Below are 14,178 nucleotides of genomic sequence, written 5' to 3' on the forward strand. Positions count from 1 at the left end.
GGGAGGCTGAGGTAGAAGAACTGTTTTGAGCTTGGCAAGTGGAGGTTGCAGTGAGCTGAGATGATGCTACTGAACTCCAACCTGGGCAACAGAGCCAGATCCTGTCACACACACACACACAAAGAGTAACATGTTACCGGTTCAAGCATGTGGTAGTAGTGTTAGGGGAGATTACGTAGTATCATAGGCTTTTAGGGCTTGAAAACGACCTAAACATTAGTTTGATAGCAATATTAGAATCAGGCAGTGACTTATAACAAAGTATAGCTGTGAATCTTCATAATTCAAACATTATCTGATGAAAAAATAATGAATGTTGAAGATTTAACTAGTTCTAGGTTAATCTTCGTAAAACAGTAAAACACCACTTTGATTGTATAATCGTGTCATTCCCTGATCAAAATCCTCAGTGGGTTCCCAACCAAGACTCTCTACAATCACCCCTTACCTCATCTTTATTGAACACCTACCTCCCACCCAATGATCTCAGCTGCTCTACAATGGGAACCCTTTGAGCTATTTGCTCTTCACTGAACACGGGACTCCCATTGTTGCTTCCGTGCTTTAGCTCATGTTATTCTTCTTCTGAAATTACCCTCCATCTCCCATGCCCCATAGCTTCCCCATGCCTGTGAAAACCATTTAGGTTTTCTCTCGTCTACAAAGTCTTCTTCCAACACTCTTAGATATTTCTGATTGCCTAAAGGACTAAGCGTCCTGAAGTTTTAGAAGTATAGAGGACATCAAGCATAACTTTGTCCAACTGCTCCATTTAACAGATGGAGAAACCATGGCTGAGAGGGGAAGTCGCCATTCAGAGTCTAATAATGAGTTTGTGAGAATTAACACCAAAGCCCCAGGTTACCTGGCTCCCAAATAGGTATGTTCATTCCATAAGAAAAGGGTTCATTACCTGTGTTACTATATCACTATCATCTATAACCATGCCTGATACATAGCAGTCGCTCAATAAATACTTGTCAAATGATGGAACTGGGAGGCCTTCTCTGACCACCCTATCTACAATTCCAACGCCCATTTGATATTTATGCCTGCTCTTTGCTTTTTCTCCTTAGCACTTATTACTATCTCATATTTCTTATATTTTATTTATTGTCTGTTTTCCCCTATTAGAATCCCCCCACGACAGCAGGGATTTTTGTCTATTGTGTTTATTGATGTAACCCCAGCATCTGGGGCAATGCTGGGGACATAGTTAGTACTTATTCAATATTTGCCAAATCAATAAATACTAAAACACTGTACAATATTTATTACTGTTAAATGTTTTCTGGACTTTCCTTGTCTCCCTAGAGAGTCTGTAAATTCCTTGGAATGAGAGATTATGTCTTAGACCACCTCTGTATCTCCTAGACCACTGCTTCTCAAAATCTGCTTCCTGGACTAGCAGTATCAGCTTCACCTGGAAACTTGTTAGAAGTGCCAAATTTCAGATCCCAACCCATACCCACTAAGTCAGAAACTCAGGGTGGGGGCTGGTGATCCTGGGTTTTGACAAGCCTTTCAGGGGATTCTAAAGGATGCAGGAGTTTGTGAATAACCAGGCTGGAGCACTTAGCATATTGCTGGGTACACATCAGGCGCTCAATATATGTATTGAATTGAACTGCAGTAAAAGATACAGAATTAAGTGCTTGGTCAATAGTAGATATACTCTTGTCTGCCTGTTTTATTCCATGTCTGAGTAAAGATGGTAGACTGCAAGCTGAACTCTGTAGAAACCCTGACTGACTACTGTAAAACAAAGATGATTTCAACTATGTTTATAACTAGAAAATTATGCCCAAGAGTCAGTTAACATGCACTGAACACTTCTTGGGTGAAGAGCCTGATACTACAGCAGAAAGAGGAAAAAATCAGGCTGGGCCCTTGCCCTCAGGATATTTACACCCAGGTTGGAGGTGATGGGAAATCAATATAGGAAACAGCCTAAAAACACACACAAAAAGCAAATACAAATGAAATACACATGCTTAGGCGACACTGAAGGGAGGAGTGCTCAGTCAGATGTAATCGTAGAAAGCTTCCTAAAAGAACCATTAAGTTACATTTTTAGAAGTAGATGCTGTACAGCATAAACAGACAGTGATACAGGCAGAGAGTACCTCAACCAAAGGGAGTGACACTGGCAAAGGACCAGAGCTTTGTAAACAGCAAGTCACCTACTGGAGACAGCGAGCAAGGTGTGGCTTGAGTAGAAACTTCAGATATGAAAACAAGATAAATTACGCTGGTAATTGAACATGTAGAGAGAAAGGAAGAAGGAGAGCGAAGGAGGGAGCGAGGGAGAATGAGAGTGGGGTGGGTTGTTGAGGTAAATAGGGGTAGTAAATAATTGCTTCATGGACCTACTATTTGATAGCACAATAGGGTGACTATAGTCAATAATAACTTACTTGTACATTTTAAAATAACGTAAAGAGTGTAATTGGATTGTTTGTAACTCAAAAGATAAAAGCTTGAGGGGATGGACACCCTATTCTCCATGAAGTGTTTATTTCACATTGCATGCCTGCATCAAAACGTATGTACCTCATAAATATATACGCCTATTATGTACCCACAAAATTTTAAGAAAATAATTAAATTTTAAAAAGTAAACAGTAAAAATTTGAAAAAACATATAATTTTGTAAAAGGCTGAAGAATTCACATTTGATTCTGTTGACAATTTTTTTGTAGGGGTTTCTATGGTAAAAATGATATTTGTGGAAGCCCATTCTGGCAATGGAGTGCAGACTAGTTGGGGAGTAACTCGAATCTGGGAGGCGATACAGGAAGCTGCTATAGTAATATGTAATAGGCCATGAGCATCTGTGCACACAAGAAGGACTGAATGAGACTCCTACAGATAAAAAGAAACTGATGAGACCCTGAAGGAAGATTTGATGATGGGGAAAGAAGGCAAAGGGGAAATCAGTATCTGACAACTCTTGGGTTGCAAATCTGGAGAGCTGGGGACAGTGATTGGGCAGGGATGAGCTTAGATTTACCTGTCCCCTTTGTTTCAGTGGGCAGTAGTGGGGCTGGGCCAAATAAAATACGGGACTAGAGAGAAGAATGGAAACCAGTAAAGATTTACCAGCAAATGGCAAAACAAAATGTAAAAGCTATATAATGTGGTTTCAAGCCTAATTTAAGTAGTCAAAAGGGAGAAAACAAGTTGCAAAAGAAAAACGATAGACTAGCTCTCTTCATCAAATGTCCTTTTAAAATGTAGATTTGATGATTGGTATTGACATAAAATGTTTACTTAGCTGGCCTTCTGAGAAGTTCAGTTTATTGAATTTATACCCTAGAGTTTTTAAAAGGATTTTAATTAAAGAGTGTCTTTAAATACTTATAGTCCAGTCAGGATCTCAAAGCATTATAGAAGCACGTAGCCCCTGTTACAAATGAGCAGGGAGGTAAGATGGCAAATCAGGGAGGCAACTCACTATCAGGCATAGGAGCAGACTACTAATACCCTGGAACACAAATCAGATGAGTGTGTTGTGACGTGTATTTGATGAGCATTTGCAGACAAGAATGCATACCTAAATTTCAACACTTCATTAAAAACTAATGGAGCCTATATATCAACCATCTGATCTTTGACAAACCTGACAAAAACAAGCAAGGGGGGAAAAGATTCCCTATTTCATTTTCACACACACACACACACACACACAAAACCTGTATGATATATAATATATATCATACTAAACCTGTATGATATATATATCATACTAAACCTGTATGATATATATATCATACAGGTTTTAGTATCCCTAGTCTAAAATGCTCCAAAATTTTTTGAGTGCTGACGATGCTCAAAGGAAACTCTCACTGGAGCATTTTTGGATTTGGGGTTTTCAGATTATAGATGCACAACTGGTAAGTACAATGCAAATATTCCAAAATCCAAAAGCATCGGAAATCTGAAATACTTCCAGTCCCAAGCATTTTCAACAAGGGATATTTAACCTGTATATAAATACACACATATATGTATATATACACTATACTTACATGTAAGATATACTATATACATTATAAATTATATATATTAAATACTAGGGACTGTTAGCATTTCTGTTGTCTCCAAGCTTTCAAAGTCATCAAAATTGCATTCTCTAAACTTGAATGTTCTGTTAAGTCTATAATGTATCTGCTAAAGGTTTTAACATTTGAGTTATTCTATTTAATTAAACCCATAATTAAACTGGAATTATCTTCTCAGATGTTGACATTTTATAAAGCTATAAGTGGTTCTCTAGACCTGGGTATGGTCTATCTGGATAGCTGAAAATAGGTATGTCTGTTTGCAATCTTAGATATTATATCTTGAAAAAAAAGTAGGCACCAATACCCTAAAAAATCTGTTTCTTTGCTCTTTTTGTCTGATCACTGGAAAAATTATCTTGAATGAGATGGAGGCTTTTTCATTCAGCCAAGGCTTTTTGTAAAAAACCAAACCAAACAAAAAACAGTGATTCTAATGGATACAGATGGATCCTAGTTAATTTCGAGAAGCAATAAGATACAATTTTAACCAATTTTTTGAACCGAAATGAAAAACAACTCTAGTGTACTGTATGTCAAACAATATTCATTTAACCTTAAAAGCCACATGTATTGTTTATTCAAACCTCAGCTATACTCTGAGTGGTACCCTATGAAGCTGTAATGGGTTGGCTTTCTGGTAGTGGGAGAAATGGAGAACAAGTATTTGAAAAGTGGCCAAAAGCTAGGCTGAAATTCAGACTGTTTCTAACTCCCATGGCTTCCATTAATCTCTGGTGGCTTGAGCAAGTCAGAGAAGTAAACCCTGTTCTCTCAAAAGCACTAAGTGTACAATGAGATTCTGAGATACCCATGAAGATAAGCCTCAGAGAGCAAAACTAAGCCAGCATGTGGCCACTTTTGAACCATACAAGACAACATAAATAGGGTAGCCATAGAGTGGATTTATCTCAGACCATCCAGTTTTATTGCCTGTTTTTCTGGCAGGCATAATTATTAAGATTGCAGCTCTTGCTTTCAAAATGTGCCTTGGTTGAGATGGTAAATTACATAGTCACTCTAATCATAAGGCAAAGGGACATGAGACAAATCCCTGAGACAGGGGAAGTATTCTCTGTATTTTTTGAGGGAGAAGTTGAAATCCGCAGAATCAGGGCAAAGTGGAAGACAGCAGGGAGGAATAAACCCATTGTGAAGTCTCTCCTTACCATGTGCTGGGTTCCATGGGGGAGCACTTTAATGCCAGTGCTCCATACCAAAGCTGGAGATGAAGAAGTGAGTAGAAGCAGATGACCTTAGGGAGCCTCTGCCAAACATCTAATTCTATAAATTCTGCTGGGAGGGAGCAAGTGTGTTGAAATTTGAAAGAAGCTTTAAAAGGAAACTAGTATAAGGATTCTCCATTGATAGGCATTTGAGCTTCCAATGATGATATACAGCACTACAAGAAATCTGCCAGTTCTGTAAAACACAGAATTAGAAAAAACTACTTTAAATTTCAAATGGAAACAAAAAGAGCCCATATAGCCAGGACAATCCTAAGCAAAAGGAACAAAGCTGGAGGCATCATGCTATCTGACTTCAAACTATATTACAAGGCTACAGTAACCAAAACAGCACGATACTGGTACCAAAACAGATATATAGACCAATGGAACAGAACAGAGGCCTCAGAAATAATGCCACATATCTACAATCATCTAATGTTTGACAAACCTGACAAAAACAAGCAACAGGGGAAAAGATTCCCTATTTAATAAACGGTGCTGGGAAAATTGGCTAGTCATATGCAGAAAACTGAAACTGGACCCCTTCCTTACACCTCATAAAAAAATTAACTCAAGATGGATTAAAGACTTAAATGTAAGACCCAAAATCATAAAAATCCTAGAAGAAAACCTAGGCAATACCATTCAGGACACAGGCATAGGCAAAGAATTCATGACTAAAACACCAAAAGCAATGGCAACAAAAGCCAAAATAGACAAATTGGATCTAATTAAACTAAAGAGCTTCTTCACAGCAAAAGAAACTATCATCAGAGTGAACAGGCAACCCAAAGAATGGGAGGAAATTTTTACAATCTACCCATCTAACAAAGAGCTAATATCCAGAATCTACAGGGAACTTAAACAAATTTATAAGGAAAAAAAAAAAACAACCCCATCAAAAAGTGGGCAAAGGATATGAACACACAATTCTCAAAAGAAGACATTTATATGGCCCACAAACATATGAAAAAAATTTCATCATCACTGGTCATTAGAAAAGTACAAATCAAAACCACAATGAGATACCATCTCATGCCAGTTAGAATGGTGATCCTTAAAAAGTCAGGAAACAACAGATGCTGGAAAGGATGTGGAGAAACAGGAACACTTTTACACTGTTGGTGGGAGTGTAAATTAGTTCAACCATTTTGGAAGACAGTGTGGTAGTTCCTCAAGGATCTAGAACCAGAAATGCCATTTGACCCAGCAATCCCATTACTGGGCATATACCCAATGGATTATAAATCATGCTACTATAAAAACACATGCACCCGTATGTTTATTGCAGCACTGTTCACAATAGCAAAGACTTGGAACCAACCCAAATGCCCATCAATGATAGACTGGATAAAGAAAATGTGGCACATATACACCATGGAATACTATACAGCCATAAAAAGGATCAGAGAGTTATTTTCTTAAAAAATACTTTATTGTCAAATGAAGTACTTTATTGTTTGGGCTGTCAATATAAGATCTTGGCATTTTTAACCAAATAGCTCTTTGAGAAATACCAAAACACACACAATGGGGGGACTTCCTGCCAATAGTAGCAAGCCAAATCTGAAGAAGAGTACAAAATTATTTGTCCAGAAAAATCATAAATACTTATAAAAAGTGCATTGTGAGAATGCATGCGTTTTCAGGAGGAAATCAGAAGAGAGTGAATAGAGAAACTATGAGCTGGATGGTGCCCACCATCCACACTCTGTTCTTTCAAAGGAGATGTGGTTAAACAGATCCAAGTTTATGGTGAGAAACAGATTCTTTCCTTCCAAGAGCAGTCCCAATGCATCTGCTGGATTGTTACCATATCTGGCTCCCGGAAAGATGGTCATCACACAGTCTTTTCCTCCCAGTAGCCTCAGAAGTAAGAGTTCCCAAATTTGCTTTGCTTCCCCAAGTTGCGAGGCAGTATAATATAATGGATAAGAGAACAGATTGGAGCCAAACAGCTTGGATTCAAATCCTGGCTCTGCTCCTTCCTACCTATGTGACTTTGGGCAAATGAATTAACCTCTATGTGCCTCAGTTTCCTTATTGCTAAAATGGAGACAATAATGCCTATCTCATAGGGTTGTGAAGATTAAATGAATTAGTATATGCAAAGCATTTAGAATTGTGCTTGGCACACTGTGTCAGCTAAATGTTAGCTGTTATTCCTAATCCCCTTTCTTCCCATTCTTTGCCTCCACTTCTTTTTCTTCCTTCTCCTCAAGGGTAGCTTACACATGGGGGAATATCTGGCTTAAGGGACTCCCACAAGTGTGCTATGTATTTAACAAAGAAAAGGGTTTGAATCAAACCAACAAACAAACAAACAAGCAAACAAAGCTTAGCAAAGATAACTGTATGCCTACATACTGAAAAGGAATCTTTTCATCTCTAAGTCATTGGAAGACAGGGTCCTGGAGATATTTTAAAAAATGACTAGAGAGATTTCTTCGGCTCGTGCCTTCTAAACTGGCTTAGAATTTCTCATAATTATGCCAGTCCTCTATTTCCAATTTTTTAAAAAAGAGTTTGCATCTTAATTAAAATCTCTTTTCTCTCTTGGTTAAAAATGAGGCTTGACAGGACAGATATCTGCTTAATTGGTAGAAGTACAATTTACAAAGTTATAAAGTGAAGTGTTAAAAATCCAAGTACCCGCCGGGCAAGGTGGCTCTCACCTGTAATCCCAGTACTTTCAGAGGCTGAGGCGGGTAGATTACCTGAGGTAAGGAGTTCAAGACCAGCCTAGACAACACGGGGAAACCCCGTCTCTACTAAAAATACAAAAATTAGCCAGATGTGGTGAACACCTGTAGTTCCAGCTACTTGGGAGGCTGAGGTGGGAGGATCGCTTGAACCTGGGAGGCAGAGGTTGCAGTGAGCTGAGATCACGCCACTGCACTCCAGCCTGGGCAACAGAGTGAGACTCTGTCTTAAAAAAAAATCCAAGTACCCAAATAAAGTAGAGTCCTGTGCTACCACATCCATGAACTCAAAATAAAAAGCAGGACCCAGAGGGGAAACTCAATGACCTACCCATGTTGACTGCCTGGTCAACCTGAAAATGAAAAGCAATCAGTTGTATACACTGCTCTTCTTTCTCATGTATCTTTTACCTCTGTTTGCACTGTCAGTCAACAAATCAGGGTGATTTCTATAAATTGTTGGAGTCTAAGCTCACAAAGACTATTCTAATGTGAGTAATGGGCACATCCAATGATGTTTCTGGGCAGCTATGGAATTCCCTGATGGAGTTAGAAAGAATAAGACTGAAGAAAGAGTGGCTTTAACCACTCATGAAGAAATAATTGCTCTGAAATGCTTCACTCGGAATTCCTTATTTTTATTGTAGAAACAGATTCATATACACACACAAAAGTCCTCCAATCCCAGAAACAGAAAGGGGTATTATTGACCCTGACAGGACATTGCAGATGGCCGATTAGGAATCACTGCTACTAATTTGTTAAACTCAATATGAAAGTCAACGCTTTCCCATCCACTGTCTGAATGACTTTCTATTCAAGAAGAAATATTCTAGACATAAGAAACATGCCAAGAAGGAACATGATGACCTCAGAGGGACGGGGTCCTGGGACAGTCAGCAAGCACATGGGGATGAATTTTGAGCACAAGAGATGGAGAGAAAGCAAAAATAATCTGGAATGTTTCCATGGAAGGAGATCCAGTTGGGATTTAGAAGATGAGGAGTGGTAGGTGAGGATGGCAAATCTCTAAAATGATCCCATACGCATGAACATAAATGATTCACTTTTGAAAAGGTATTACTAATGACAGCGAGACTCTTTGATAGCTATGAAAAGATCAGAGTATCTCAATACACAGTCGTCCCTCAGTATCCATGGGGAATTGGTGCCAGGACCACCCCCTAGATACCAAAATCCATGGATGCTCAAGTCCCTGATAAAAAATGGCATAGTGTTTGCATATAACCTACACACATACTCCCATATACTTTAAATAATCTCTAGATTACTTATAAAATGTAATACAATGTAAATGCTATGTAAATAGTCATTTTACTATATTGGTTTCTAAAATTTGTATTTTTAAAATTGTTGTACTGTTACTGTTAACGTGTTTTTTTTTTTTTTTTTTTTTTTTTTTTGAGACGGAGTCTCGCTCTGTCGCCCAGGCTGGATTGCAGTGGCCCGATCTCGGCTCACTGCAAGCTCCGCCTCCCGGGTTCACGCCATTCTCCTGCCTCAGCCTCCGGAGTAGCTGGGACTACAGGCGCCCGCCACCACGCCCGGCTAGTTTTTTGTATCTTTTAGTAGAGACGGGGTTTCATCGTGTTAGCCAGGATGGTCTCGATCGCCTGACCTCGTGATCCGCCCGTCTCGGCCTCCCAAAGTGCTGGGATTACAGGCTTGAGCCACCGCACCCGGCCACTGTTAACGTGTTTTTAAAAATTATTTTCTATCTGCAGTTGGTTGAATCCATGGATGTGCAACCAGTGAATATAGAGGACAGACTGTATTTTGAAGTTTAGGTGAGAACATATAAACTCAAAAATTACTGAGTTAATTTTATTTTTTTTATTTTATTGTGGTAAGGACACTTAATGAGATTTACCCTTTTAACAAACTTAAGTGTACAATACTATATAGTTAACTATACGCACAATGTTGTACTGCAGATCCATAGAACTTGTTCACCTTGGAGGGGGAAGTCGGGAGTTGCTAATCAACAGGCATAAGGTTTCAGTTATATAAGATGAATTTTCATTTTTTAAAGTAGTGTTTCTCATTAACAATGTTTCTTTCCTATCATCACGACCAGGAGATGGTGGTGTTTCTGCAGAAAATGTGGGCCAAAACAAAAACAACTTGAGACTGATTTGTAAGAATCTATATTTGGATTTGCTGTTATTTTCTTCAGCTTTCTTTGATTTTGAAAACTTTGAAAAATCTGGTCAATTTTTATGATGTTTAAAATCAATGAAGTATCTCACATACCACTTCCCTGAAGATCCCGGATTCTAGCCGAGATGGGATCTGAGGTGCAATTTTGCTGCTCTTTTGGAAAGAGAAATCAAGTGTCTTAGGTAAAATGGCAGTTATCTTGAACACTGACTAATTACTTTTAAACAGTTGCTTCCAGTTTCATTTACCTTGAAGGAGTTAGCAGAAATATCACAATTTCATAAAAAGTGACTTCCATTTTCTCCCTGGGCTCATTTGACATATGTTGGATGAATGGGGTTGGGTTGAGCAAATTGTGAGTTCGGCCATTTCTCCTCCCTCCCTACTGCGTCTGCACTTGGAATGCTGTCAAGAGCTTTTTGTGACTGTGGCTCTCTTTGTTTTAAATAAATCAGTCAGCATGATATATGATTAATATTATGCTAGGGGAAACAGGAAGACACAAAGCAATAACAGTGCAAGAATATATTTTTGAATGCTCAACTCTATGAACCAGATGAAGCCCTGAAGGTGGTCAAAGAAGATCAACGAGAACTAGAGTGATTAGGCAAAACTATTAGAAGAGGTGCAACTTCAACTGGACCCTTGAAAGATGAGTGGGATGTGAATAGGTAGAAGAGGAGGGGGGGCTATTCCAAGCTTGTGAAAAGTAACAGTGTAAGTGAAGCACATAACAGGAGGGAAGGTAGGAAGAAACATAGCATATAACAGAACAAAGAGATCAGCCAGCCAGCCTAAAGCAGATGTGTGTGTTGGTGTCAGAGAAATGAGGCTGGAAAGTAGGTTAAGGAAGGATCAGACTGTTTCACAGAAGGTCTTTAAAACAAGATGAAAAATTTAGATTGGATAATATGGTAAGAAATGGTAGCATGATCAAGTAGTTTCTCAAGAAGAAAATTCCTAGGCTGGGCACAGTGGCTCATGTCTGTAATCCCGGCACTTTGGGAGACTGAGGCAGGAGCATCATTTGTGACCAGGAGTTTGAGACCAGCCTGGGGCAACATAGCGAGACCATGCCTCTACAAAAAAGAAAAAAAATTAGCCAGGCATGGTGGTGCAGGCCTGTAGTCCCAGCTACTCAGGAGGCTGAGGCTGCAATGAGCTATAACTGTGCCTGCACTACAGCCTGGGTGACAGTGAGACCCTGTCTCTGAAAAAGAGGAAACAGCCAAAAGAAAGAAGAGTAAAAGAAAATTCCTAGATTAGGGTATTATGTATCACGCATAATGTAGAAAGAACATTATGGACACCTACAGCCTTGGGGAGGGGCTGGATTCATGGTCAGATCAGAAGTTGGAGATCCCAGAAGTGTATGACTGCCACCAGTTATCTCCCTAATTTTTGAGCCAATCTTCCCTCACCCTGGAGTGCAGAGAACAAGGAGGAATGTGGTGTGAGTTGAGGCTGGAGAGACAGTCTTAGAAGTCTTCCTTCACCTCCCTGACTAGGTCAACCCCTCTCAATTATTAGCTTTTATAACACCTTTCCTTTGTGGCATGTGGCACAGTTACAATTTTATAATTACCTATATCATGATATGGTGTCTGTCTTCCCCACTAAAACTCCATGAGGGCAGGTTCCATGTCCATTTTTGTTCACCATTGTATCTCTAGCACTGGTGCAGTGACAGGCTCTTAGTGACTGCTTAACAATGTTTGCTGAATGAAAGAAAGTAGATATTTACACTCAAGACACTTTAAGATATTTACACTTTAAGCCTAGAGTGAGAGAAGGGTAAGTTAAGGCCTTGATGGGAAAAGATGGAAAGTGTGGTAAGATACTCTCTTAGGAGTATCTGCACATAACAATGTGCCATGCATGTCCCCTCTTTCCCTTTACTCCCCTGTACTAGGAGATATCCTTGTCATACTCCTATGAATGGGTCCCAAAAGGTAGTATAGAAGTTAGGAGCTTGAAGCTTTGGAGCCAGACTGACCAGGTTAAATTTCTAGCTCTGCCACTTACTACCATTTGTCCTTGGACAAATCACTCAACTTTTCTGCCTTAGCTTCCTCATCCATAGAATGGGGATATAAATAGTTGTTATTGTTTTTGCAAGGATCAAGTGAGCTCTTCCACACATAAGTGCTTAGAACATGGTCTGGCACATTGTACGTGCTACATTTAGATGCCATTTGCTAAATGCATACTTGGCTTTCAATACAGTTAATACCTACCCCAAATACCTTTCCCTTGTCTAGTGTCCAAGTACATAGCCTTCCCTGTTGCTTTGACAAAATAAGCAGGAGACAGGAAGTAGAAATGATCAGTGGTGGAGGGAAGCTGGGTGTGGGTTTGGGTTTGAAGCCTGCCTTCCCAGGATGTGGCAGTAGTATAATCTCTGAAGAGATTTTTTCTTCTGATAAAGTTTCCCTTAAGGTTCCAGTGACTGTTTGCACTGTGCTTCCAGTCCTAATGAGGTTTGCTGAAGTGCCAGCAATGACACACATTGTGCCAACACTCTTCTTGACTGTCCTAGCCTCAAAGACATGTCTAGCCAACAGAGGCTAGGGCTGAGATTCAATCCGTGCCTAGGATTGCTGTCTGACCCAGGAAGAAAGACACACATTAGGGTTTGGGGACAGTGCAGAAAGGCTATTTCAATGCCCTTTATATGAAGGTTTGCAAGTTCAGCAGTCAAAAGATTATTTCTCCTTCAGTATTTGGTCTGCAGTTAGGGTGGCCAGCATAGGGGAGAGGTGTCTGGGTTCCCTGCTGTATGAGTAATATGCTTATATAAGATACATTGTTGTAAAAACGTCATTTCCATGGGAAAAAAATAACTAGGTGCCTCAAAAGTTAGAACTTCAAAGGAGTTTCAACCACATTATATACAGCTGAAAGATGCAAAGAAACTGGAGGCAATGAAAGAACAACAATTTTTATGAAAGTGTAGGATTTAGTCTTTATAAAGGAAGATGAAAGAAAATTGTGCATTTAGGCTGGATAAGAGGTTGCAAAGAAAGAACTTAATGAATTATCGAGTACATAAAGGGACAATACATGGCCAGTAATAACTAGCTTTTATCTGTTGCTTCTGAGGACGTAAAAAAGAAAAGAAATTTAAATTGTAACAAGAGAACAGTAGAGAAAATAGCTAGTTCCAGGATCTGTTACCACAAAAAGGACTAGAACTAAAATTCTGTCTGGAGATTAAATTTTAAAAAGGCAAAACTATCAGAGATAGAGGAGAAGGTGCAATGCTACTTAACTCGAGGGTAAATATAGTAATTACTATATAAAATATAATAATTATTACTCATAAACCAATAACTCTGTATTAGGCCCTCTCCTAGCACTCTATGCCATCTCAGTTAATCTGCATAACCATTTCATAGGTACTAATCATAATCTCCATTTTTATACCTGACAAAACCAAGGCTTTGAGTGGTTAAATAGTTTGTCCGAGATAACAGCACTAGTAGGTGGTAGCCCTGCAACGTCAAATCTATGACCTTCTGGCTTCAGAGCCTCTGTCCTTTGCATTATACTGTATTGCCTCTAGGTTGCAGTGACATGTCTTTTCACTGTTGCCTTTCCTTTCTATTATCAATTGTTTTTCAGTTTAGATTCCACATATCCTTTTCCCCAAAGGGAATAATCTCAGCCTAACAGCTGGATTATAGTGACCAGCTGGTTATCTTAGCAACCACATGTACACCTCTGCTCAGTATGGATTTTCTTTCTTTTGAGCCACACTGAAATTAAGTTGGGGCAAAGATGAGAAAGGAGGTGAGGAACAAAATATCCATCTTTCTTGACTGGAATGTAATAGCTACACTGTAGTACAGACATATACACACACACACATTATGAGAAACATATATGGAAAGATCCAGGGCCTTACCAAAACATAAGTTAAATTAGGCTGTAACTAAATCCATATTGACTTATGAGGGCTGGTACAAATAGCATATTAAAAGGGATGAGCATACACTGGTA

At 39.2% G+C, this 14,178-nt stretch overlaps 1 protein-coding gene across 4 annotated transcripts in view; it reads right to left on the reverse strand.

The window, feature by feature from the left end:
- The window catches only part of CHRDL1 (chordin like 1), a 122,246-nt gene that overhangs the window by 27,777 nt on the left and 80,291 nt on the right, over positions 1–14,178 (reverse strand). The gene's annotated exons all lie outside the window — the stretch shown is intronic.

This window comes from Theropithecus gelada, chromosome X (genome assembly GCF_003255815.1).
Source record: "Theropithecus gelada isolate Dixy chromosome X, Tgel_1.0, whole genome shotgun sequence".
Taxonomy (NCBI): Eukaryota; Metazoa; Chordata; class Mammalia; order Primates; family Cercopithecidae; genus Theropithecus; species Theropithecus gelada.